General features: G+C 35.8%; 1 protein-coding gene and 1 long non-coding RNA gene across 2 annotated transcripts in view; one reads left to right on the forward strand and one right to left on the reverse strand.

Moving 5' to 3' along the window:
- The first annotated feature begins 2,944 nt into the window (after nucleotides 1-2,944).
- Nucleotides 2,945-25,635, forward strand: part of LOC100647360 (patched domain-containing protein 3) — a 40,547-nt gene continuing 17,856 nt past the window's right edge. Inside the window, exon 1 of the mRNA XM_003401863.4 lies at nucleotides 2,945-3,285. The gene's annotated coding sequence lies outside the window, so the exon portion shown is untranslated. The remainder of the gene's footprint in view (nucleotides 3,286-25,635) is intronic.
- LOC125386573 lies at nucleotides 15,651-20,386 on the reverse strand. The gene is made up of 5 exons (XR_007226847.1): nucleotides 20,234-20,386; nucleotides 19,995-20,092; nucleotides 19,630-19,839; nucleotides 18,953-19,120; nucleotides 15,651-18,867 (listed from the first exon to the last, which is right to left on the reverse strand). It is a non-coding gene; the product is annotated as an uncharacterized LOC125386573 (long non-coding RNA).

Consider the following 25,635-nt stretch of genomic DNA (forward strand, 5'->3'; position numbering starts at 1 on the left):
AAAATAATATATAATTATTTACAAAGAGGTCTTACAGATATTGACGATAGTTGGATATGTCGTAGAAATTAATATTTGCTACAACTTTTTCCTATACATATAATCCACGCTCGGTCTCAGTTTCCGAGATATTCACGAAAACAATTTGGACATTTTTACGCTTATGTTTTGGTTCGACTTATCGCAAGCACGATTATGTTACATGCGCTGGCCACGATGAGCTTGTAATCTCACGTTTCAGTTTGTAAACACAATGGCAGAGTACGCGCACGCGTGCGCGAGAGAGAGAGAAGATTTTTAGTCATATAAAATAGATTCTATGTCCGGAATAGACAGTCTGACCATCAAATTCTTTTTAGTTTGGGTGGAAATCAGATTTGCAAGTCAAACTTGGCATAAATCGATTGCAATCAGATCGAAAGTTACTTAATTGCTAGCTAGCTTGATGATCTGTATTGAGTTAGGTTTGAGTTTGTACAGTGGGTTCAATCCGGCCAACATTTCCTATAGTAATAAATCTGACTAAAAATCGTCTCTCACCTTTTTCGAACTCATCGCGGCCTGAACGTTATAGGTAGATACGATACGGAAGAAAGTTGCTAGTTTACTGAATTCTCTCGAAGAGCTCGGCAAAATTGCATTCTTCTTTCTCATCTGCCTGTGTTCAAATATCGAAACGTGAGATGATATATAAACTCATGGCGGCCAGAGCGTGAAACATAAACATGTCCGTGGATAAATCATAATAAAAGTGTCAAAAATATTTTCATAAATATTTCTAAAAAACTAAGATCAACTAGTGATTATATGCGCAAAGAAGAGTTGCCCAAAACGTCAATTTCTACAACATATATAAAAAAATCATGGAATTCGCTGAGCCATTCTGCTAATCAAAAAATGTTAATTATTTATATATCATCCATCTCACCGATATTTTTGAATACGTTGTCGAGCACGTGATTACGAAAAACTTTTTCTCATACGTACAACTGCCGCTCGTAGTTTGTTTTTGAAATATTCGCAAAATACTGCCGTTACCACACAGCGAATTTTACTTGTTATTTTGCTTGTCCGTGAAGACGTATGCGTTGGTATTGGTTATCTTATGGTTAATATTCGGATAAAGTTACACCTAATCAAACTTGATTCTTATCTTTTGTTATGGTCTTACATAAGTTTGGATTAGGTGTGATTTTATCCGGTCGCCTCACGCAACCAACACTGATGCCTACGCTGTCACGGACAAGCACGATACAGGCAGAATTCGCTGTAGTGGTATATATGTACCCGTACCTCATTCACGCGGCACTTTTTTTTACATGTGTCCCTTTTTTACGCCGTAAATTATAACAATTTACGCAGTAGTTTTCACGCGTGATCTTAATTTACGCGGCCAGAAAATATATTTTCCTGGAAGTTTTAAATGTAACAAGTGTATACGGTAACTTATACGACGATGTTAAAACCCGTCAGTGCCGTATGAGATAAGGGTAAAAGTACATTACGTTACGCTGGTCATCATATGTGTACGTATTTTTTCTTCTGTATATATATATATATATATATATATATATATATATATATATATATATATATATATATTTATAATTATAATATATATAATTATAATATATATGTAGTATCGTTTATCTCGAGGTAATCAGGTGATCGATTCTGAAGTCTGAAAATCGAGTTTATTGTGAAAATATTTAAATGAAATACAGGAATAAACAACAATTAATAACAGTAATAATTAAATAAACAACAGCCAATTAATAACAGTAAACAATAAATAACAAGTTCTGTGCAATGTTTACCTGAAAATCAAGAATCGATTTTCAACGTCCTAAGCTACCGATCTTTCTCCGTCAATCTTCACTATTTTAAATAATTACTCTTTTCTCTGTGATCTTGTCTATCTCTGATGTTGCTCTCTGTCCGTCCGTTTGGGAAATAAGTGTCTCTCAAAATGGCTGTCCGTGAAACAAAGAGAGTCGCTCTGTCCGTGAAACAAAAGAAGTCGTACTGTCCGTAAACCGAGAAAGTCCCTATCACACTTGAACTATGGAGTTTACATATATAATTATAATTATAATTATAATTATATAAATATGTATATAGTTTTTTTGCGAATACCTAGGAAACTATAGTCGACCGACGATTATATGTAAGAAAAAAGTTGTTGAAAATGTTAGTCTCTACTACATATCGAAAAATTATTGAAATCAATAAGACGGGTGGGGGTATCCGTAATCACCGAAGCGTTGTACAAACATAGGACTGCAGACGCTTTATGAAAAAGTTACAACAGAGGACGAATGTAGTTATGGAAGACAGATTGGCCGTGTAGGGAATATGTTTGGCCCGCGAGATCGCCGGATCTCACACCGTCGGACTTTTATCTATAGGGAATAGTAAACGGGACAGTATATCGTGCATACATTGACTCGAGATGAGAACCAGTCTAAAGCATTTTCGATGTATTCAGCGATCTGAAGCAGAAATTCGGAAGTCGATCTGCCGGAAAAATATCAAGCATAAAAACGAAACGAGGTATTTGCAAATGGAAGCATAAGGAGTTAACCTAAAAACGGTTAGTTTTCGTGTTTTTTACGTAACCTTATGTAAAGCGTCTGCGGACTTACATATAGTTTATATAACATCCCTTTCTTGTTTCTCCTGACAAAGAACAAGCTGGTGAAATTCGATCGTCTTGAAAGATTTAAGAGACACTCGGTAGTCAAAGTGTTTTTCTGCTATGGCTCGGCTTAAGGGAAAGTTACGGATACACCCTTTTCGCTTTACGCGGCTGGATTAGCGGGATGAAAAGCGTAATTGGAAAAACTCGGAACGAAGGAAAGCGAAGAATCGCGGTGGAAACGCGCAAAGTGGGGCGAGTCGCGTCGAGCGGTTTCGAGACCGAACGAAAGTGGACGATCGCGGCATAGTGGCAGCTGGTGCGAGGAGCTTCGAAGCGCGCGGCGATCAGTTCGAATTGAGCGTTTCGCGACGAAGCAACGAGAGCAGCGGCCGCGGTTTCATCTTTCTGTTGTGTGTTTGGTGTGTTTTGTTCCCGATTATACGCGTCGTCGACGATGACACTCCGGTGCCCGATAACGTGCAGGTGAAACGTTCATACGAGAGGAAACCGTGTTCTACCACTCACACTTCCGGTATATCTATCTGGTCCATTCTGAGGATTCGACGCGGCGATTTTTCTAAACGACCGACGACTCACGTGGGGACAACTTTTCGATAAGAAGGTCCTGATCGACGTGCAGAAAGGTTCGGAATATCTTGTTACGATATGTCGAAGAAGCACAGAATAGCATTGTTATTTTATATTTAAGGGGAATGTTATATAATTAATATAGAGAGCGTGGTTTTTTATGCGAGTTTCTTCCTTTTTTTTTTTTTGTTTTTTTATTGTTGTTTTACTTGCCAAGTATTATAGAAAACGCTGTACTTTGGATACTTTATACATCAGATTGTCCCAGAAGTTTCTTTCGTTTTATAAGGAAATAATAGATGCACAGCATCTTTTGTTTTATATTATTTTATTGAATTATGTATGATCCATTTAGTTCTATTTCTATTTTTACGATTGTACATAATCCAATAAAATAATATAAAATAAAATGTTATGCATTTGTTATCTGCTTGTAAAATGAAAGAAACTTTTCGGACAATCTGATATTTTACATGTTCCGAAGCTTCGGACAAATTTCTAAAGCGGTTCATAGCTTTCTGAAATATTCTCTATTTCAAATATTAGGCAATATTCTTTATTCCAAATATATATGTATGTATATTTATATTATATTTATGTATATTATGTTATATACAATGTGTAATATATCATAATATATTATATAACATATATTCTATACTATATATATTATTATTTATATTATATATTACTATCTGTATATATATGCACATTCTACATTTCCCGAATATTCGAAAACTTATTCTAAAGCACTAAATTTCCCCCATATCCTATGTCGATAAATATTCAAGAACTTAATCCAAAACCCGAAATAAATTTTTGCAGAAATTCAAAGTTTTCCCAAATATACGAACAAAGCATAGCGTATTTCCCGAATATTCAAGAGTCGTAAAAATTTTCTACAGCGCCGCAAGATCCTTCCAAAGTTTTCCTACCCTTCCAAAAATTTCATTTGAAAATTTAGAATTTCCTCTGATTAAAGATTTCCACGAGGTCCCAGAATTTTCTATCGCGTCTCGAAGCTTCGCAGAATTTTCTATCGCGTCTCGAAGCTTCCCAGCATTTTCTATCGCGTCTCGAAGCTTCCCAGAATTTTCTATCGCGTCTCGAAGCTTCCCAGCATTCTCTATCGCATCCCGAAGCTTCCCAGAATTTTCTGTCGCGTCTCGGAGCTTCGCAGAATTTTCCATCGTTCTCCAAACGCCCGGCAGAACGTCGCAAAGTTCTCATTGAATTTTCTTCCAAACGCACCTTGCCGCTCGTACCAGCGTTTTTCTATAGAAGACAGGCGGCTCGCCGCATCTCAAGTATCATCAAGTCGCCATTAGATTTAATGTACTCGATTGTTCTTGTTACGCGGCGAAGGTATGCAGCTGGATGTTGGATTGTGCATCGCGGCGACGGGTCAATCAACCGCGGGTGTTTATACCCCCTTGAGCGACGGTCCCCGTAACAAACTGTTGACCTCGGTACAGAGGGGAACTTGCGAATCATCGAGTCGAGGGGACTCTATTTTTACATCGTTTTTTAAACCTGTGTCGTTGTTCGATTCGCTCCTGACACCATCCGTAAGTCTACACCGATTATTAACAATCAACTCTAGATCCTGTCACCGTTTGATTCTGATGAGCGGTAGAGATCCAAAATATCGAATATTCTAAATATCTGCTTGCCAGAACGTCGTTACGAGTAAAAATGAATCTCTATTCAAGACAGTTTTCAATGAATGTGAAGAAAATTTCTCGAAGAATGAAACGATTAGAAAATATTAATCCTTAATCGTCTCGATTACGAATGAAATCAGTCTGAATGATTAAAATCTCTTTTTTACCACCAGCAATCGTTGTCGATGACAGAAGCTTAATTTTGGTTACCAGGTAACAAGTGACCGTAATTTTTCTTGGTTACCAATAACCATTGTCGATATCTCGAATTTTATTTTGGTTACCCATCACCAGTATCGGCGACAAATATTTTTCTGGTTGTATTCGACTAATGTTGAATCGTTATTAACATTAATTAATTAATTGGTATTCATTGAAAACACAGAAAAGCTTAATTATAAATATTTTGCTAAACAAAGAAACGATATGAAGATATCTGAAACAGAGAATGTAGTAAAAGATAGTATAATACAATATTGATACAATTGTATTAATATTGAATGTTAATTATCAGTAATGTTAAGAACGATTTAATAAATATTTTCGTCGTCGACAATGGTTATCGGTAAGCAAAATAAAGTTCGGTCTATCGATAAAGGTTACTGATAATCAAAAAATTCTGCTTACTTATATCGATTATTGGTAACTGAAATTAAATTTTGGTCATTTATAACGGTTATTCGTAATCGAAATTTTTTAATCAAAGATATTGAGTCGATATTATTATATAGATATTTATTATAAAGATATTAAGTGTTATGACGAGTATACTCGTCATGCGTAAAAAGTAGTTAAAATTTGCTGTTTAAATATTGCGACTTGTGCTACCGGTAATTATCAACTATATTAAGAAAGAAGTTTAGTATAAATAAGAACGTAAATGGAGAAAGAATGTCACGAAATTTTCCAGAAACATAAAATTAGCATTTAGGTAATGTCAAAGACGTTTGCTGCCTCATTGAAATAATATCTCGATACGTAAATTATTTTTAAGAGATTTATAAACGTAGAAATTGTAGCAGCTCTGTTCTAAGACCTTTGGGAAATTAATTATGCGCGCAAGTCTGAAATAATGAAAGAAAATAGTCTTTGCAAAAATCTGTTGAATGATACGAACATATCACGTGTTTTATACGAAACATTTTGAAATTTCATTAGCACGGTACAGTGAAACCCATTGTAATGACTATTCTGATTAAGAATTTTGAAATTAAATGTATTAATTAAAAATAAAATTTAAATGTATGCGAAAGTTGCAAGATATTTAGTTCGAGTGTATATGTTGCAGAGATCGCAAAAGTATTTAAACATTCAATCTCGTCCACGATATTTTAATAATTATTGACAACACTTATTATATGTTTAAAGTGACTATTCATACAGTATATAAATTTTTTGCTAACACGTAATTTTGCAACTTACGAATAAATAAATAAATACCTTACAACTTTCGTATACATTTCCAGATTAGATTCAAATTTTGTCAATATAATCTTGGCAGTCGCGTTTCGTTACGCTGCCAATCAGATAACAAAATATTTTGTACGAAACATACAATATGCGCATGTGGATTTTCTTTGGCGACTGTACAAATACTTCTGCCAGTTGCTCTGTCTTGTAAATTGCCGTTTTTCAATAGTATCGTTTCATTAGCGTTCTTCCATGAATTATCGTTTTATTTCCAGTTATCAAATAGCAAACAGTTACTCCGGAGGAAAGTGTATTGCGTCGTGAACGTTGATGGCGCGCAATGAAGTACGAACAATTTCATTTTTACCGCCATTCGGAATAGACACGATAATTCTGTGCTCGCCTCTCTGAAACGTAGTTTAACTCTAGGGGTCTTGAATGGAGAATAATTTACTCTTTTATTGCTTCTGCAGAAGAGAAACATAAATTTCAAACGCCTATTGTAAACGAGCAAATATCCCAACTGAGTTCTCTAAAAAAAAAGCTAGCAAAATTTCTATTGATTTCGTTTTCGAAAAAATTCTCTGTTACTATACTGTGTAGTATGGTAGTTATCGATCCTACTAGTTTACGTTTCGATATCAGTGTTCGGAATTTTATTGGTGAATTTGATCAGTGCAGCGGTTATCTGGAATCGTAATTTCCTTGCAATCATATTTTCTTCGAAACAGCATAACAATCGGGAAATTGGAAGGGTTTTCACAACACTAGTCGCTTTCACGGCAAAGCACTTGTATGGTTGTAATAATAACGACTATATCGCGGTCGGTTAGGGACGTTGTACAAGCCTCTGGAAACAGGTGCTTGGTTAATGGCGCATAAATTTCATTCGATCGTATAAACCATTGGCGAATGACCAAGATCGGTAGAAAGTCTGAAGCTATTGTTCGAATATTGATATTGGAAGTCACGTGGAACTTGAACCGTAGCTGTACAAGCTTCTGCAACTTAGCAGAGAAACTTGAGAGTTACGATATGTAATTCTCATCTGTTTAGATGTATACGAAGTAATTAATGTATGTAATTAAGCGATAGACATTTCGTTTAATTATCATCGAAATGTTAAGATACGCGAACGTACACGTATGCTACGTTACATTTCGATTTATGAAATTTTGTCTATTCTCTGTCCTTTGTTTCGCCCTGTTTTTTCATTTTTCGAGATACCTTGAGATACTGGAAAATTGTAAAATTTTAATCAATCAGAAAAAACGTGTTTTCAAGCAAAATTATATCGCGATGATGACTAATTATTTTTAATTAAACGAGGAAAAAATAGAGCCAGGCAAAAATGATAAAACTTTAGCCTTTTTGATTTCGAAATGGCAAATAGAAATTAGTTTCAGCGAAGGAGAGCGGCGTTAGTAGAAACTAACCAATATAACAACATCTAATATAGAAATATTAGATCACCGTTGTTTATTAATTAATTATATCTTCCTATAAAAAAGGAAAAAAAAGAAATAAGAAACGAAGAGCAAAGTCGATAGAAAGGTTTACTTTCTTGCGACTTAATTCTATTTAAACCTTCGTTAAAAGGAATGAAATTTGTGGAAAGTGAAGAGAAGGGGAAAAAAGATAAAAGGAAGCGAACGGGTCTGTCCATTGTCACGAAAAACGAGCCTCCTCGCCATTTCCCCTCGATGGAGCGTGCTTTCAAACCGGAAGAGATATCGGAGAGTTTAATTTATCGATCGTAGGGAATCGGCTCGTGATGCTGGGGGAAATAAAACGACAGGAGCACGTACGTTCGCATAAAGAGAGAGAAACTCTTTCTATAGCTTCGTTTCGTTAATTTGAATAAAGATCAGTTCTTGTGTAACAACTATAAGTAAACGTAACACCTGATTACACATCAGCCACGTGTTGCTGACTTTAGTGACCGCTGTGTTATATTACCGCGTGCTGTATACTGCACCAGCAGAGTTAAAAATATCACTGCAAAAGCTGACTTGGAATTTTCAATTAACTCGTTACTCTCTTTATAGTCGTGAAACTAAAAGTTGACAAAGTCGAATCGAATTTCGGATTGACCCGTCTTCGTTCTTTCAAAATGTAAATGCGATGCAATTAATTTTTGCCAGAAACGAGATTACGCTTTTTAAAGAAGGTCTATATGATCCGGAATAGACGTTGTATCTCAATAGAGATAAAACGTTGATAATGTTTCCAATTATTTGGTTTCAGTGTCCAACATAATGTACTTTTGCTTGTTATATCACTATTTTCATGTAACATCATATTAGCTTGTTCCAAAGGTACCTTTCGTTTTATAACTCGAATGATCCATTAACATAAAGACCACGATATTTGACAGATTAGATCTCATGTTTGTATAAAGATGCGTTGTTGTAAAAAACGTTTGTTGTTTGTAGAAGAAAGACTTTTGGGACAACCTGATATTACATATATGTCGAGTTATCATTGGGGTTAGGGTTTAACGAATCTTCATTTGGATTGGTCATTGTTATTATACAATATTGATGATATTTAATGGTACAAATATGATTATTACAGAATTTGACGATTAACCGTGACGATTAGATACTCGAGGTATCTGCTAATGACAATAATCTTAGGTTCAACGGGATAGCAAATGCGCTTTCTTCCAAAGTCTAAGTCGAACTGAACTAGCCCACAGTCCAAGTGGAACTAAACTTGTCCACAGTTCAAGTGGAACTCCCACATGTAGTTTACTCTGTAGTCTTCAAGTCAACTCTATTTTGAAGGAGAGCTGTACAACTACTGTATACCTCTGTTAGGTAAAAACGTCCATCCCGTGACCGTGGTTACGTTCAGCGACCAGATGTCACCTCGAGCCCAAGCCTACTGTCATAAATCTCGGGCAAACATATTCCGATTAAATCATAAACAATTACTACTAAGTTTTATTCCTTAAGAACAACTATAATAAAAAGTTTAGACCAAAGTATTGGGGATTTTCCCAAAATTCCAAAGCAAAGGTCTCGATGTTCTTTCATCTCCGACATATATATATATATATATATATATATATATATATATATAATTTTTGTTTATGAGAGTCTATCCCAAACATAGAGAATAGCGGAGTGAGAATACAGAAAACATAGTGAAAGGAAGCAGATAGCAATGGCGGACACAAAAAGATGTAGCGGAAGATCAACTAGTTTTTTTTATTCGTTACAACTTGTCTAAGCGAATTAATCAGAGTATGAGTATGATACGAAGCGTGAAATCGATTACACTCGCACAATCGATACTCTCTTTCCGCTCTTTCATAGAATGCAGCCCACCTTGTTGGGCTGTTACGACCAGCAGCTTCAGCGATTAATCAAACAAGGCTATCCAGGCCTCTGGTTCACACTGCACACACAAGCTTATCGTTTCAACGTTGCATAAACCATAGTTGACAACAAAGGATCGAGGCGGATGAGTAACGATCGCGATGGTTCTTGCGCGTCTTTCGCGATCCAGGCTGATTTTAACGTTTTCTTGCGCGGGAATTAAGTAGAAAATCATCAAACTAGAACTTGAATTTTGAAACAGTGTCTAAATGATTAAATGATATCCTTCAAGTTCTTTTTCGTAAGCGAAGCGTGAACTCGGTAGAATTTAGTAATCGATGTCGGATTGTAATTTCCACCTGTTCTTACAATTCTCATTAGTCTTTGTTATTACGTTATTATTAGACTGCGGATTTTTATGCAAGTTCGTATTTCCGAGGATATTCTTGGAAAATTAGTACCTCGGTAGGAAATTCGGCGTTGTGCAATTCTCTGCGCTTTCAAATTTTGCGTTCTGGATAAATGATATCTATGGTATTAGTCTTATTTAATTGAAAATGTTCGAGTAAAATTACAAAATAAAACAGTCATTTAAGTACAACTTAATTTTATATTACAACAGCTACGCATACTATGCGTTCGACGAGTATATTCGTCATATTCATTGCTCTTTGGCACACTTCTCATTTTAGACAAAGGGATCGCAACAGCTAACTGGTGAAATCGTATAATAATAAAAAGCAATCAGATTTCGAAGACAATTCTAAGCCAGAGAAGCTTTTTCTTTCTTCTAGAAAATTCGATATTTGTTGCTGGTACAGTGTCTTGTCTACGAGAAGTTTTCGTGTATGTTACAACCCGATAGATCGTCTACAACGCGAGTTAGAAATGAGATGCGTCGACGCAACTTTAGTTTGCTCCTTAATTAACCAGTTAGCTGTGGCGACCTCTTAGAAAAACGTGTACTTAAAATGTGTTGCATAGTTCACACGATATACAGTTTTTTCATAATAATTAAAATATTTTTATTTGTTCATTTTATTTCGTCTTGGCCTAGAAATATTGAAAATATCTTAAGATTTACGAATATACTTTAGTTGTCACTAAATTCGCAACTTAAACAGCAAATTGTAACTCCTTTCTACGCACGACGAGTATACTCGTCATGACAGAAAATATTGTCATTCCTTCGTGACGAGTATACTCGTCATAACAGAAAATATTGCCATTCCTTCGTGACTAGTATACTCGTCATAACAGAAAATATTGCCATTCCTTCGTGACGAGTATACTCGTCATAACAGAAAATATTGCCATTCCTTCGTGACGAGTATACTCGTCATAACAGAAAATATTTCCATTCCTTCATGACGAGTATACTCGTCATAACAGAAAATATTGCCATTTCTTCGTGACGAGTATACTCGTCAAAAAGAGTTAACTGATTAATGAGTCAAGATACACGGCATCCACTGGCCCTAACATCCGACAAACCTAAATCGATCAAAGGAAATTCCATGAACATTGCATGCGCGCGTTCAGTTTGCATAATCGGATTATGCCACTTGTGTAATAGCGATCAACCCGGATATCCGGTTAACGCATGCTCCGAGAGCCGTGAACAACCAAGAAAGTGGGATTTCGAGGAAAACGTCGATGAATTTTAGTCTGCTCCAGTGCTTTCGATACAATTTTGCACCTGGAAACACGGAAACTCGCTGCGCTTCGGGGCCAAGCCGATTTTCGCCTTGTTTATCCGCGTGATAACGATCTATACGTATAGCGACCCGAGCACGCGACTCAAACCGTACACGCGGCACTTCCTTCATATCGGAATTATGTAACACGTGTCTGCATGGTATTTCATATGGAATAGAGACATAAATACGACGATGATGATACTTTCCTGAGTGCTTGTTCGTTGCGACTATAATCCTCGTTGGAAAAGACACTTGGGTCTCTGAAATTTATTATACCGGGTGTTTCGTTCTAACGTATAAATTGCTCGTCTTTCATACGACGAATTAAAGTTGAGATATCTGGCAAAATAATAGTTTCTCGACGTAAGTAGTCGAGATAATAATACTTTTTTATAGGAAATATTGAGATGGACTGATGTATTTAAAAATATATGATTGCATTTTGAAAGGAATAAAGTTGACCTTGAAATCTTGCCCCACTACTGCAAAAAAAAAAAAAAAAAATAATTTGCACAATACGATGTCCTGCATGACGTCGAAACAAACAGCTTTCATTTTCTCTGTTTTTCAACGACAAAACGTTTCTTTTTTCTAATTTTGATCCTTAATAATGACTAATTATACTTTAATTATACTTAATTGTTCTCTAATATTACTCGCGAGGTATTGTACCGTTTCCAGTTAAACGAAATACTCTGTGTATGCTGGAGTGATTAATTGAGAAAAGAAATTAGGAAGATTGGAGAAAATATGTGGCAGTCAGTGAATAGGAAATTCTGGGATAATATCATTGTAAATCGTCGAGGCAATTAATTATTATTAATTGTGTAAAACGATGAATTATGATCAACTAAGCATTGAATTAATTACGAAAAGAAATTAGAGGATACGACAGACGAATGAACACTCTCCGGTGTTCTGTTACGATAAACAACGAACGATCTTACGCTTTGCGAATTAATTCCGATTTTGTATATCTCGCAGCTATAAACGTCTGTTAGAGTGCCGTATGAAAGACTAAAATAAATGCCGTATAAAATACATACTGTAGCTTGTACGAGTTTTACAAGCTTTACAAGCGCGTGCACACGCCAGCTTCGCACACTGCTGCACGATCCATGTTTAAGTACACGCTATACATTATATTTGCTCTAAACTGAGCGTCTGGTGAACGTGAAAGAGGAACTGGTAAAGAAAGACCAGTGGCAACGATCAACCTGGTAGGCCGCCTCTAAACACTTGCACAGGGAGATTGTGTCTAATTAGATCCAATTAACATCTATCCTTTCACAATGGACGATTATCTCTTTTATTGTACAAGCTTCGTTCAACCGCTTTATCGGTTATTTGTCTCGATCTTTCGAGCCTGTAAGACTCGTGTAAACATGATTTATCGTGAGTGTAGAAACGCGACAAAGACAGACAATGGGTCGTAAGATCAGTAGAAAATTACCTTTGGAATAATCTGTCGCTAATAGAGGCAAAGAAGCACAATTGTCTGTTTTAACGAGCGTAGAATTCACGCACACGGCCTTGTCCTCATTTTTCCACGATTGACCCATAGATTTTGCAACGCTTTACCGGATAACGTATAAAAAAAGGGCACGCGACTGCATAATTTTGCAGCCTGTGATCGGTGCACACGTATATCCAGCCTGTTCTCGAGGTCGATCTATGCTTTATGATCCGATTTGATCGCCAGTCGTATATCTTCCCTTATCGATACGATGTGGGTCAGAGTTACGTTTAGGGTTACGTGTCATTCGCATTAGTTCCGAGTCACAGGATTTAGCTGATCAACAGCTGCAACTGAACTGCGCCTGTGAATTTCTCTTGGCGTTGGATCACATCTGGAAAACGAACCGTTTAACCCCAGCATTTCTGTAAAATTGCGATTAAAGTGAGTGCCGGATCTCAGTTAAACTTCGTGTAGAATCTGAATGAAGTTCTGTTATAGGTTTAAATTGACTGATAATTGGGGTTGGATATTGTCTGAGGGGAACTCCAAATAAAGTCTGACATGGACTCGGTATTAGTCTATTATCTCAATTAAATCTAATATTTGGTGTAATTTAGGCTTGCAGCTTGAGTCTGTACGTGTGTGAGTAATGTGACTCGACGTACCTGACGTATCAGGTCTAACGATGAATTGCCTTACTTAGAATTAGGCTCTTGGGTCTGACCTAAAGTTGGTACTAAGTCTTAGATGAACTTACGATTAATATTAGGTTTTCACGAATTTCTTTTGTGATGAAAATGATAATTTATCCAATAATCTACAGTTAATTTATAATTAATATTACAAATTATAATAATATTATAATTATAAAATTATAATAATAAATTTATAATAAATTATAATAATTTTCTATCTGAAGGGAAAGAGGTCTCGTTTTTCTGAATATTATTCCCTCTTCGTTCTTAAAAGTGAACTTTTCTTCTACCTTTCTAATTAGTAAAAAGCGGATCGATCGATGAAACATTTATTGGGGATTTTTTTGAGGCAAAGTGGAATAACCGTGGTAGTCATTAGTCGACTAATGTCATTCGCTTGAGAACACCTCGTTTCGCGATCGCAATCGGCTATAGATCGCAGTTCCATGCTGCTTTGACGTCACGGCGAATCGAGCAACGTGACTGTCGTTGATAATCGAGCAGGGAAACGCTTGTCCGCTAACAGTTTCGCCTGATTAATGGCTCTTCTTCCCTGGTCATCCATCAAACGTATGTTCACAGGTGAATTGTTGCCTGTGACTAAAATTTCAAGGCCTGGCGGGCTGATTATTATCAGTTTTGTGGACGATTAGACGTTGGTCACGTATTGCAATAATTACACCTTAATCGTCCAATGCTTCCAATTAACAAAGTAGACTAATAGCAACGACCTGATTGTAATTAAGAGATGTTTCATTTAGGTTCTTTAAACAAAATTGGAAAAATATATTTCCATACCACCATGTTCGATTAACAATTATTGACGTTATCATTGAACGTTGATTACGTTCGACGTGTATACTCGTCATTGCTCGATTTTAAATTACACACCCCGTAAGGAATTTTTCAAACTAAATTCCACTTGACATTTTTTTTCACGATTAATTTTACGTACATTTTCCTGAGAAGTGTTGAAAAAATGACAGTGTTTCGCGTTCGTGTCTATCGTCACGTTCTACAGATAGCGATTGAGTGCGTGAAGAATGTAAATGGCATAATGAGAACCGTGCGTGTAGCTCTTGATAGTTTGGAATACTTTCCTTGTCTCGTGTTACCGTAATAACCGCTATCTTCCTACCAGAAATTTCATTGTACAGGACGATCCATTCGTGTAACTACATAGTTGGTTCTGTGCTCGAGTGTCTCTCTAATTGAAGAAGCACGCGTTTCTTCAATTTCCTGTACACGTTGGATAACGTTTTTACGCTTGTGAATGACTTAGGCTACGCCAAGGTACTCGAAAACTCGTGCACACCTTTTACGAATATATTACGTGATAAGGGAAATATCTTGAAATTTTATTAACAAGAATTGACAGACTCGATCGTGATATTTATGCAAATTCATAATCTTTGTAAAGGCAACCAGAGGAATAGAAAGATAGAACTCGTTTCATGCACATTCTGTTCATTCTTGCGCCTTGAAGTGTTCCATAAATACATAGACATCCACAGTCATTATGATTCCGATTGAAGCTGAAAACCAATCTGAAAAAATGTATATATAGATGACACAATATTTACTATAAGTTTCTATGTTTGTCAATTATGGAAATAATGAAGCACACAGGTATTTAACACTAGAGCTGCCGATAGTTAACACGAAGCTATTTCTACCAAAACCAGTGAAAATGACTGGTATTTAAAAAGTTCGTAATAATAGAATATTTTTATATTTATTGATTTATTACTTTCTTACAGAAGGAATAACATGTTATGTAGTACATTTTTGTTATTATTAATTCATCTGGGTTTCCTGAACGCGGGTTGGCACATTTATAAAATTGTAGAACCAGTTATTCTGACTGCTGTGGTATTTCTAGCGTTAGCATCTAGCGATCCAGCTATCGACCCGGAATTTTCCTGATATCTGATATCGTCATATCGAATGATACGCGGTACAAGTTTTAAAAACGTGTGGCAAGTTGTAGAAAACGAGGAAACTGGTTAATTGGGGTTCGATAAACAGATCGCAGCATCCTTTTACACTTCGACAAGTACCAGTCATTTTCACTGCTATTGGTATAAGTAGCCTTGATACAAAATTATTTTCAGTTAGAATACATAAAAAAGGAAATAAAATTCATTATATTATTTTTTTAGTTATCGTTGCGAAAGTCATTACATCATTGTGGGAAAAATATAACATGAAGTAGAAATTTTAAAATAAAATTTCTAGTTCTGGTAGTTCTAGTGTTAAATAGTTAAATTACCCATTCAAGTATACATTTTATGTTAAACTTCGGTATTCGGTGGAAACGTATTTGATACTATAATAACATAATAATAAAAAAAGTTCTGTCAAAACGTTCTGTAAAAAATGATTAAAAGATAGCTAGCTACTCATGCTCCGTATTAATTTTTTTATTAATAATATGCTCGTAGCAGATACCTTGCGACATCCATATACATTTTCAGATTAGTTTCAAATTCTATCGACATAATCGTGTCACTCGTGTCTCTTCGCAATACTAATGAAATTTCGAAACGTTTTACATAATGTTTTATATAATACACAATATATATATGAAAGTTTTTCTTTGGGAAGTTTGAAGGACTTTGCTGAGCACTGTAGATGAATACAGGGAAACCGTTTTATCAGACAAAGTGCGCGATTAGAAACGATAATAATCGCTGGCTGCGAAGTAGGTAAGTTGGATCAAGCGGTTTCTCATGTTTAATTAAAACGAAAGCCATAATCTCAGCCACTTCTCTCCACTTTGGCTGATCTGCATGCGTCTACAATTGTAATTTCGTTCTCGGAGCAACATCTCTGGAAAATTGTAATTGTTTCTCTCGATCGAGATAGTTTGGTGTTCGATCATCGATTGGAGCGTTCAGGAACCTGAAAGGAGGGGAAAAACGTTGTTTACGATGCTCAGTACAGATGCAGATAGTGTAACAGGATCGTTAGGGGCAATTAAAATTTCCGATTTTCACTTCTAACGAAGAAAGTGCCGAACGAATTATCCGCGTTAGTTTCTAAAATGTGTTGCGATCGAAGTTATATCGCGTTAGCTATCGATCTTATTGAGTCGAGCGGTGATTTCGAGTAGATTTTGCAGTTTTTGGGCTGCCAAAGCTTCTCAGGACTTTCAGAGATTCGTAGAATTGTTTCCAACTCTTTGGTGAAATTTTATGAATTTACCGAAGGTCTTCGGAAGCCTTCAAAACTTTCACAAGTTTTCGAAGATTTTCAGAATCTTTCAGAGATTTCTGGAGGATTTCAGAAGTCTTTGGAGACCTCCAAAAGTCTCTCAAGAGTTTTCAGAAATTCTCTGAGACTCTTAGAATCTTTCAGAAACCTTTAGAATTTTCCTCGAACTTGTATGGAACGTCAAAGACGTTTCAGAATGTGTCAAAGACTTTCAGAATCTTTCAGAGATCATAGAATTTTTCAGAGGTCTTTAGGATTTTCAAAGAACTCACAAACACTTTTACCGACTTTCTGTAATCTTCTAAAGCCTTTTGGAACATATTCTGACGTTTCTTCCCTCTTCCAAAAACTCGCAGAAGATGCTGTGGAGTATCTTTAAAGCGAATACACTTGGCTTTCAATTTCATTGATATTCTCATTCATCGGTCGATGAACTATTAAATTCTTCAGGAATATCTCGTCACTCGGCTGGTTTATATCGAAAACAAAAATGAAATTCGTAACAGATGCAACATCGTTTCCCGATACTTGCTCCACAAGAACTTTCCATCCTTTTCAGACCGGTCTCTCCCCCCTACACTGAGCATCAGTTGCAACATCGCGAGAAATCGATGTCTTTGAATTATTTTCGTTTCTAGGAATTGTAAATGCGACCCATAGAGGAAAGAGGAATGATTGGAATAGGCTGAAATAAGATTTCTCTTTCGGCACGTGATATATGTTATCAAGGCCTATGGTTAGATGGTTCTCGTGAAAACGTGGTCCGAAATCAGGTAGATCTCCTTTTTCGATCGCGTGAAATATTTCAGGGCTCTGGAAGCATCGTTTGAAACTTTTAACACGTTCGCTGCGCATCCAACTTTTATTTTCTACTTGTGCTGTATGTTAACAAAACATTTTTATACAGTATCTTCGTTTGCATTGCGAAATATGAATTATTATGAAATACTTTCTCATAATCTCGGGATTTTTAACTTACGTGTCACATTGAAGACGTTAGCACGAATAATCTCGAGCGTACGTGAACGTGTCAATTGCTATGATTGTGCCATTATAACTGCTATCGTCGAGACCATAAGAATCTGCAGTTGGATTACTTAATTTTCGAATTTTGAACGTAATTTAATTTTATAGCCAATCTTTATCACGGAGAATATACTTATTTTATTTTATTTCATTAATTTCATTTATTTATTTTATTTAATTCTTATCTTTCTGCTTTGAATTTCTTCTATCAACTGTATCAACGTTACAACAGTACATAATTTCTACAATAACACTATTTACTACGGAGAATATAAAATACAAAGTGAAATGAAATACCTTAAATTTTAATAATCAAACATAAATTATTACAGCCATCTGTAAACCAATAATGCTATTTGATGACTAATCTCTAATTTTATTTACAAAATACGTTACAACGAATTTCTCTTCTCGTTACTTAAAAAGTAGAAATATAAAAGCAGGGTACGAAGCGTAGAGATATTGAAAAAGAAAAACAGTGTTGTTAAGACAAAAAGCAATTGTTTCGTTTAACAGTTGCAGTTGAGACTCTTGCGAATAGGACACAGTTTTTTGCACAGTTTCGTTTCAAACGACGAAAGCAATGATAATTATTCCGTTACGCAAAGCTGGTGCCCCGTGAAACTGCGATCTATCGTTTCCTTATCGGTTTCTTGCAAGATTCATTCAAATGAACTTTCTCCGGCCACGAAGCAACGCAATAACGAAATTCCGATTTGATAAGCTAATCAATGACGCTGATGGTCGTACATCTTCTACCTAATCATCTCTTTATTGTGTTACTGCTGGAATAATAGAGAAATGAAGAAAGAAAAAGAGAGAGAGGAGCAACAAGTGCGAAAGCCAAGCTTCTTCTCGCAGTAATTAGTTGGAAACCAGCGCGGAGCGTCCGTGAAGCGTTACTTTGCATTCCTGGCTTGCGATGAGCACGGGATCACGTGTGTGGCAGATTTCCAAACGATCCGCGCGTGCACATGCTGTCCGAAAGCCACTGAAGGTCTTTGAAAGCTGCCTACATATCTGTGAAGGACTTTGAACATTTCCAACAGCATCTGAAATTTGTTCAAAAGCTTCTTCTGGAATTCCCTCTGAAGGTACCTACGAAGATACCTAGAAAATCACCAAGGAAGATCCCTAGGTTTCTGAAAGTCATCAGAAGATTAATTAATTATTGGATGCCATTGGAGGTCCTTAGAAAAATATTCGATACCATTTTTGGAAACTCACCGAGACTCAGGAAAGATAGCACAAGCTTCTGTGAAGGTTTCGGAAGGATCGTGAAACTTTCGAAGGCCTCTGAAAGCCTGTGAAGGATCCTGAAAGCTACCAAGGCATCTGGAAATCGTTGGAAAAATTCTGAAAATTTCTGAAGCATTTTGGAAGCTCCCGAGAACTCTGAAAATTTTTGAAGAAGTTCTGGAAACCTCTGAAGAACTGTGAAAGCATCCAAAAGTTTTTAAAAGCTTATAATGGCCTTTGAAAGCTCCTTTGAAAAATTTCTACTAGTCTTCGAATGTCTCTAAAATATTCTGAAAGCCTCCAAAATGTTCTGAAGGCTTCCGAAATATTCTGAAGGCCTCCAAAATATTATGAAAGCCTCCAAAATATTCTGAAAGCTTTGAAAAAATTTGTGAAGACTTCCGAAAGATATCGAAGCTTGCGAATATTTGCTAGGAGTGTCACACAACTTTCAAATAACGTGCAAGGCGAATGAACGACATTAACATCCAGCTGGAATGAAAACTTGACCACTTGAGGCTTAAGGTCAGCGATCGACTTGACAATATTGCTCATAGTCGTTTTGAAAGAGCCGGGCTACGCGAACACGCGTGTGCGCTCTTTCGTCATTGGTCGATAGACGAAATCGCGACTACGGACGATTGGGTAATGCTCATCGCACTTACTTTCGTTTCACGTAACGTTCGTCCGTGCGTATACAGTAGACGCGCACGAAATTGACCTGAAATCACGTTTTAATGCTTTCGCGGTCAATTAACAAGCGAGTTTACGTCCATCTTCGTAGAAGGATCGGTATAGCGTGACGTAAACGTCAGCTCGTGAAACTTGTCCTTATGAGGCCTGTTCACCGCTCTCGTCATTACTTGTCAATAATCCTACAATCGATGGAAAATTTACGTCAATGCGCTACTAATATATGAAATATAACTCGCTTTTATTTGTATGTATTTATCATGGCGGAAAGCACGGCATACATTATTCTCAGAACTCCATTCTCCATTATCCACTTGAAAGTTAATATTGTACTTACGCGATTAATTGACAAGTTATTCATAGCGGTGCTGGTGGCTGCTCGTGAAACTCCAGGAGCCTAATTGCACTTGTCATCCAAGTTACTCGTTGCAGTAACTGAGGATAAATGCTTCGTCAGATATTGAGAATCAGCCTTTGTTATCACGTAGCGACCAATCAGTTGTACATACATCAAGAATCATTGAAAGGTAGCTGCATTCTTAATCAAACGGTTAAGTAATTGCAACTTTTACTTACGTTAGTCTGCCGACGTTGGACTGCGAATAATTTCTGAAACTTATGGAAACTGGCTTCATAGTTGCTGAAACTTGCAACAGGCGTCTAGGAAATTACGCACGTAGCACCCAATATGGTTACGAATATGGATAGTTGAGATTGAAGAAACAACGAGGGAATGCGGACGACGAATGATGGAAGATGATTTACGGCAGGTCAAGGGACAGAGTATGAACGATGACGACAACGTTGAGACATGGATTTCGCAAGGGAATGCGGCAAAAATCCTGCTTTCCACTGGTTGTTTTTTCGCAATGCTCGTCGACATTCGAGTACTCCCACTACTTTTTTCTCTTGTGGTTTTTCTCTTCTTTTTCTCCAATGTACACTACTGCTCATAAGTATATTTTTTGAATTGTAGTAACAGTTTGTGAATTTGTCTAGACTGTATAAATGAACGATGAACTGTTAAAGACAACGCTTCTCGCGCTTTTATGGTATCATCAGGATGTACAATAATCGTGCATAAATATTTGTATTTACTTAGTGCACTCTAATCGAAACACTGATATTTTTATCACGTACCCGATATTTTATTGTAGAAGTATCTTTCTCTGTCGTTAATTCTTTATTTCTTTCTATAGAAACAACGCTTGTTACTTTCTTATAGATTCGACAGGATTTCACCAAGTATTTAGATACTCAAGCGCGATAGTGTACACCAACATGTATTCTAACAATGCACACAAGATACAAGATATACACTACCATTCATAAGTATCTGGATACTTGCTGCAATCCAGTCGAAGCATTGATACTTTTGTTGTATATCCAACGTTAATATTAATTCGTTAATTCTTTACTTCTTGCAAGAAAGTAAATCTTATTACCTTCTTACAGATCTATCAGATATACAGTGCCGTGCATAAGTATTCGTACACTCAGTGTACTCCAATCGGAACGTTGATATTTTATTATGTTTTCAATATTACGAAGAATGTTTCTTTGCAATTACTTCTTCACTTCTTGTAACAGAAACAACGCTTATTATCTTTTTATGGATTCTCCTAGTTGTACGATACCAGGCATGAATGTTTGTACATTTGGCGCAATTCAATCGAGACATTTACATTTGTTATGTAATATTTCTCTATGGTTCGTTCTTTTCTTCTTGCCATAGAAACAATGTTTATTACCTTTCTATGTGTTTACTATTGTGTAGGTATTGTATTGTTGTATAGTGTGTACACGATAGTGTATAAGTATTTGCAATTCAATGGAAGCATTGATATTTTGTACTGTATTTTCAACGTTATTATAGAAGACTGTTCACTATCAATTCCTTAAATTCTTATCATAATTGGAATCAAATATTTTGCTGAAACATGGAATACATTTGCATTGCTTAAGGTACATATGTATTCTCAATAAATAGCTAACACCTGATCAAATCTATAGAAAGTTCTAGAATATGACTGATGACATATTCCAATTATTCTAGGATCTGAACACTGATAGATACACTTAAAGTCACTTAACTTGGTTGTGTCCGTAAAAACAATTTTCGTTCATTTTTGATATTATTGCTTTTTATTTATACTAATCAATATCGACTATTATTTTCAACAATATATGAAACTGTTTATGGTTCCCCGAGATAAGATCAGAGGCGAAACTTCAGATCAAAGATCTTTAGTTTAAGTGTATTTTATATATTTGCAATAATTTAGAAGCGCGATACATACGTTTGCTAATTAATATCGCTGGTTGTAGCAACACGAAGAGTTTGCCTGTGTGTCTAGAATACTCGTCTTAATCTGTCTTATAATTGAAAAATTAAAAAATCTGTAGAGAAACAGGTAGTCAAGTAACAAAATAGTTCTATACGGTATGCCAATTACGAACGTCAATTTTATTGTTACATATTGACGTTTGCAAATTGATTTAACCGGGTTATAGTATACTGTTATACGTAATTATGATAATTAGAAAGGACCAAATCGTTCTCGATAATTAGTGCCTTGGGAAAAATAAGCGAATTGTCCGAATGCTTTTGAACGATAGTGTACACCGTCCACGCGTCGTTTACTCATTTTTCCATCATTTTTCCATCAGTTTTTGTTCCCCTCGCGTGAAAATGGAGCCGCGTACTCGTCGAATCCAGCCATGAAAACCGAGAGGCATCGTGCTAAGCGGCTCTTCTAGCGGGCAACCACCGTGTCGACGTGAAAGCATACCGTGGCCTACCATTTTCCATTTTATTATTTATAAGCGTTACTTTCGTTCTCGGTCACGTGCAACTTTGATTCGCCTGATTCTATCTCGTTATCTTTAGACTGATAACGCGTAGTATGTCTTTCCTAGATTGTGGACATTTGTGCAAATTTAGATTTTTGTCAACACAGCTAATAAAATAGAAATATTTTGCATAAGTAGTATATTTTGACTATTTTGCATAGGGCTACAGTTTGGATATTTTACATAGGTACTGTACTTTAGATATTTTGTACTGTTACTACAATTTGGATATTTTGCATAGGTATTATGCTTTGGGTATTTTGCATAGGTAGTATATTTTAGATATTTCGCATTGGACTATAGTTTGGATATTTTGTACTGTTACTATAGTTTGAATATCTTGCATAGGTACTATACATTGGATATTTTGTACTGGTACCATACTTTGAATATTTTGTATAGGTTACTATACTTTGGATATTTTGCATTTGTACTACACTTTGGATATTTTGTATAGGTACTGTAATTTTGATATTTTGTACTGGTACTATACTTTGGATATTTTGTATTGGTACTAGACTTTGGATATTTTGCATATGTACTATACCTTGGATATTTTATACTGCTACTGTAATTTTGATATTTTATACTGGTACTACAGTTTGGATATTTTGTTTTGGTATTATACTTTGGATATTTTGTACTGTTACTATAATTTTGATATTTTGTACTGGTACTATACTTTGGATATTTTGTATTTGTACTATAGTTTGGATATTTTGTATAGATACTATACTTTGGATATTTTCTATATTTTTGCATATTATGTGCATTCCGTGCATTCTTGCACTCTTCATAAATCGGTATGTAAAAATCTGTTGTACAATTATGTTACGTATTTTCCGTCTTCAAGTTTTTGTACTTTCGCCTGTTGCATAATTACTCCAATATTACTAATGAAAGCTTACTAGCCGTAAGTCAATAAATACACTTATACAATGACAATAAGTTTGGTAAAATGCGAGGCGAATTCCCCAGATAGATTAAAAAATTGACAAGTTACTTAATTATTATATCTGAGAAGAAATTATGAAATTATGAAAGGGAAGTTATGTAACTTATGATTTGCAATTTATCAGTCTAGGAATATTATTTTTTGATCACTTATTACACAAGAAGTCTTGGTAATAAATTCAGAATTATAGTTAGTAGACATTATATTTCTATTTCTTCTCTTTTATTTTCATAATATAATATTCAAGCCATTTGTTAATCGATTGAATTGGTTAAACCAAGAGCTCTGAGGTCATCTAGTCTGTAGAAAATGTGGAGAAAAAATATGTCAACTTCGAACATAATATTATTTTGCAATTTTTTGATGACGACTGCTTTTCTAACTTGAAATTTCTACTCCACTATTGGAATAAATCCAGCGAATCGAAAGTTTTTAATTTTGGAAAGAGAAATTGGCACAGACCGTTTGGCCATGTCGCAGTGACACGATTCCATCGTAATTTTCTTATTCCGCCTCTTGCGGTTGACGCGATGATGAGACATTGATCTTCGAACAGGCTAATCGTTGTCCCAGACAATCCTCGTGTCCTTTTATAATTTAACAAATCACGAATAAAACCAACTCCCTGTCGATTCACGTGTTGGTTCGCCGTTATACAATCTGTTCGCACAGGTCAAGTTTCTCGGTTCAAAATTTAATCCGATTCACTTTAGAAGCATCCAAGTAGTTCGTTTAATAAATTAAGTTAGGATTGTACGTAATCCGGTTAGATTGTGCATGGGACTCTGCATAGTTAGCAAGTTCAAGCAGAATCATAATTAGATACGCTTAGATCGGTGAAATAAAATCACGCGGTAGTGATATCTGTGTTATTCTCTGAATTTTAATACTATTAAATCTTCGTCTGTGTATATTAGGCAAGTTCAGGGATGGCATGGGGTTTATTTCCCGAATTTTAGCAAGATTAAACGCTTGGAGCATACATACAAATTTATTTAGTAAGTTTTAAATACACCTCCCCTGGCAAGCAGCGAAATAACGTTTTACGCAACATTATTTTTAAAAAATCGTAGCTAAAGTAAGTCGTTGTTTTATCTCGTTAAAAAAGATGTAACAGAACGCTGATGTTGTAAAATACCTTGAGATTTTCGAATTTCATAAAATTGGAGGATCTAGATGGAGGAAGAAATGGTAAAGAATAGAATTGGACAAAAATATTGATCAAATTCTTGAAATTTCTATTCACGACTTCGATATTGAGAATTTTTTTAATCAATATAAAATTAAACCGATTAATGAAACAAATTGCGGATTAAACGATTAAACGTTAACGTTTAGACCTTTGTCCCTCGATCGTTTAAGATATGAAATCTGTTCTCAATTATGTTTGTCTCGTCAGACTTTAAATATTCGTTGAGATACTTCGAAGCTCTGGATTCAAATACGTCGCGCACTGTAATATTTCAGAGTATAAAATTTCTCTAAAGGGCAACGATGGTTACATAGGGACACGGCACGCTGTAAATTTCGAGCACAAGGCCTGTGAAGCGAAACCGACTTGACATTCCCATCACAACCTGGCGTGACTAGCATCTCAGATGAAATAACGTTACGAGGGATCATTGCCATTATCCTAGTCATTCTACAAGCGACCATTCATTACCACGAAATTCTACTGACTCGCTTAGACTCGATAATGTCGATCGCTTAGTCCTGGAAAAACCACGTTATTATCCTCATACTTCTTCATGCAACTTAAGATTATATAAATGCATGTAGACCGTAATTACTTTGACCGGAAGCTAACGAGTGTTTCACCGAAAGTGCCAAAAAAATTGGTGAAAGTATGCAAGACAATCGCATTTAGACACCGTCACGCGATTTAACGCTTTCAAGATGCTTTTTTCCCGGCAATGACTGATAGTAATGTAATAATTTGTGCTTTGGTATATCGAAAGATTGAAAAGAAATTAGGTTTGGTATATATTTTAAGCATATATATACGTGGTCCTATCTTTTACAGTACGATCATTTATCCTGATTGTTAGTGGTGACAGAGAAAATTATATTGTATATAAACAGCACACATGTTTCATACAAATCTTTCTTATCGTTTTCAGTTGCTGAATCCGGCCCTTCAGTATTGTCTATTTATTATGAAGCATTTTGT

This window comes from Bombus terrestris, chromosome 16 (assembly GCF_910591885.1).
Source record: "Bombus terrestris chromosome 16, iyBomTerr1.2, whole genome shotgun sequence".
In the NCBI taxonomy this organism is placed as follows: Eukaryota; Metazoa; Arthropoda; class Insecta; order Hymenoptera; family Apidae; genus Bombus; species Bombus terrestris.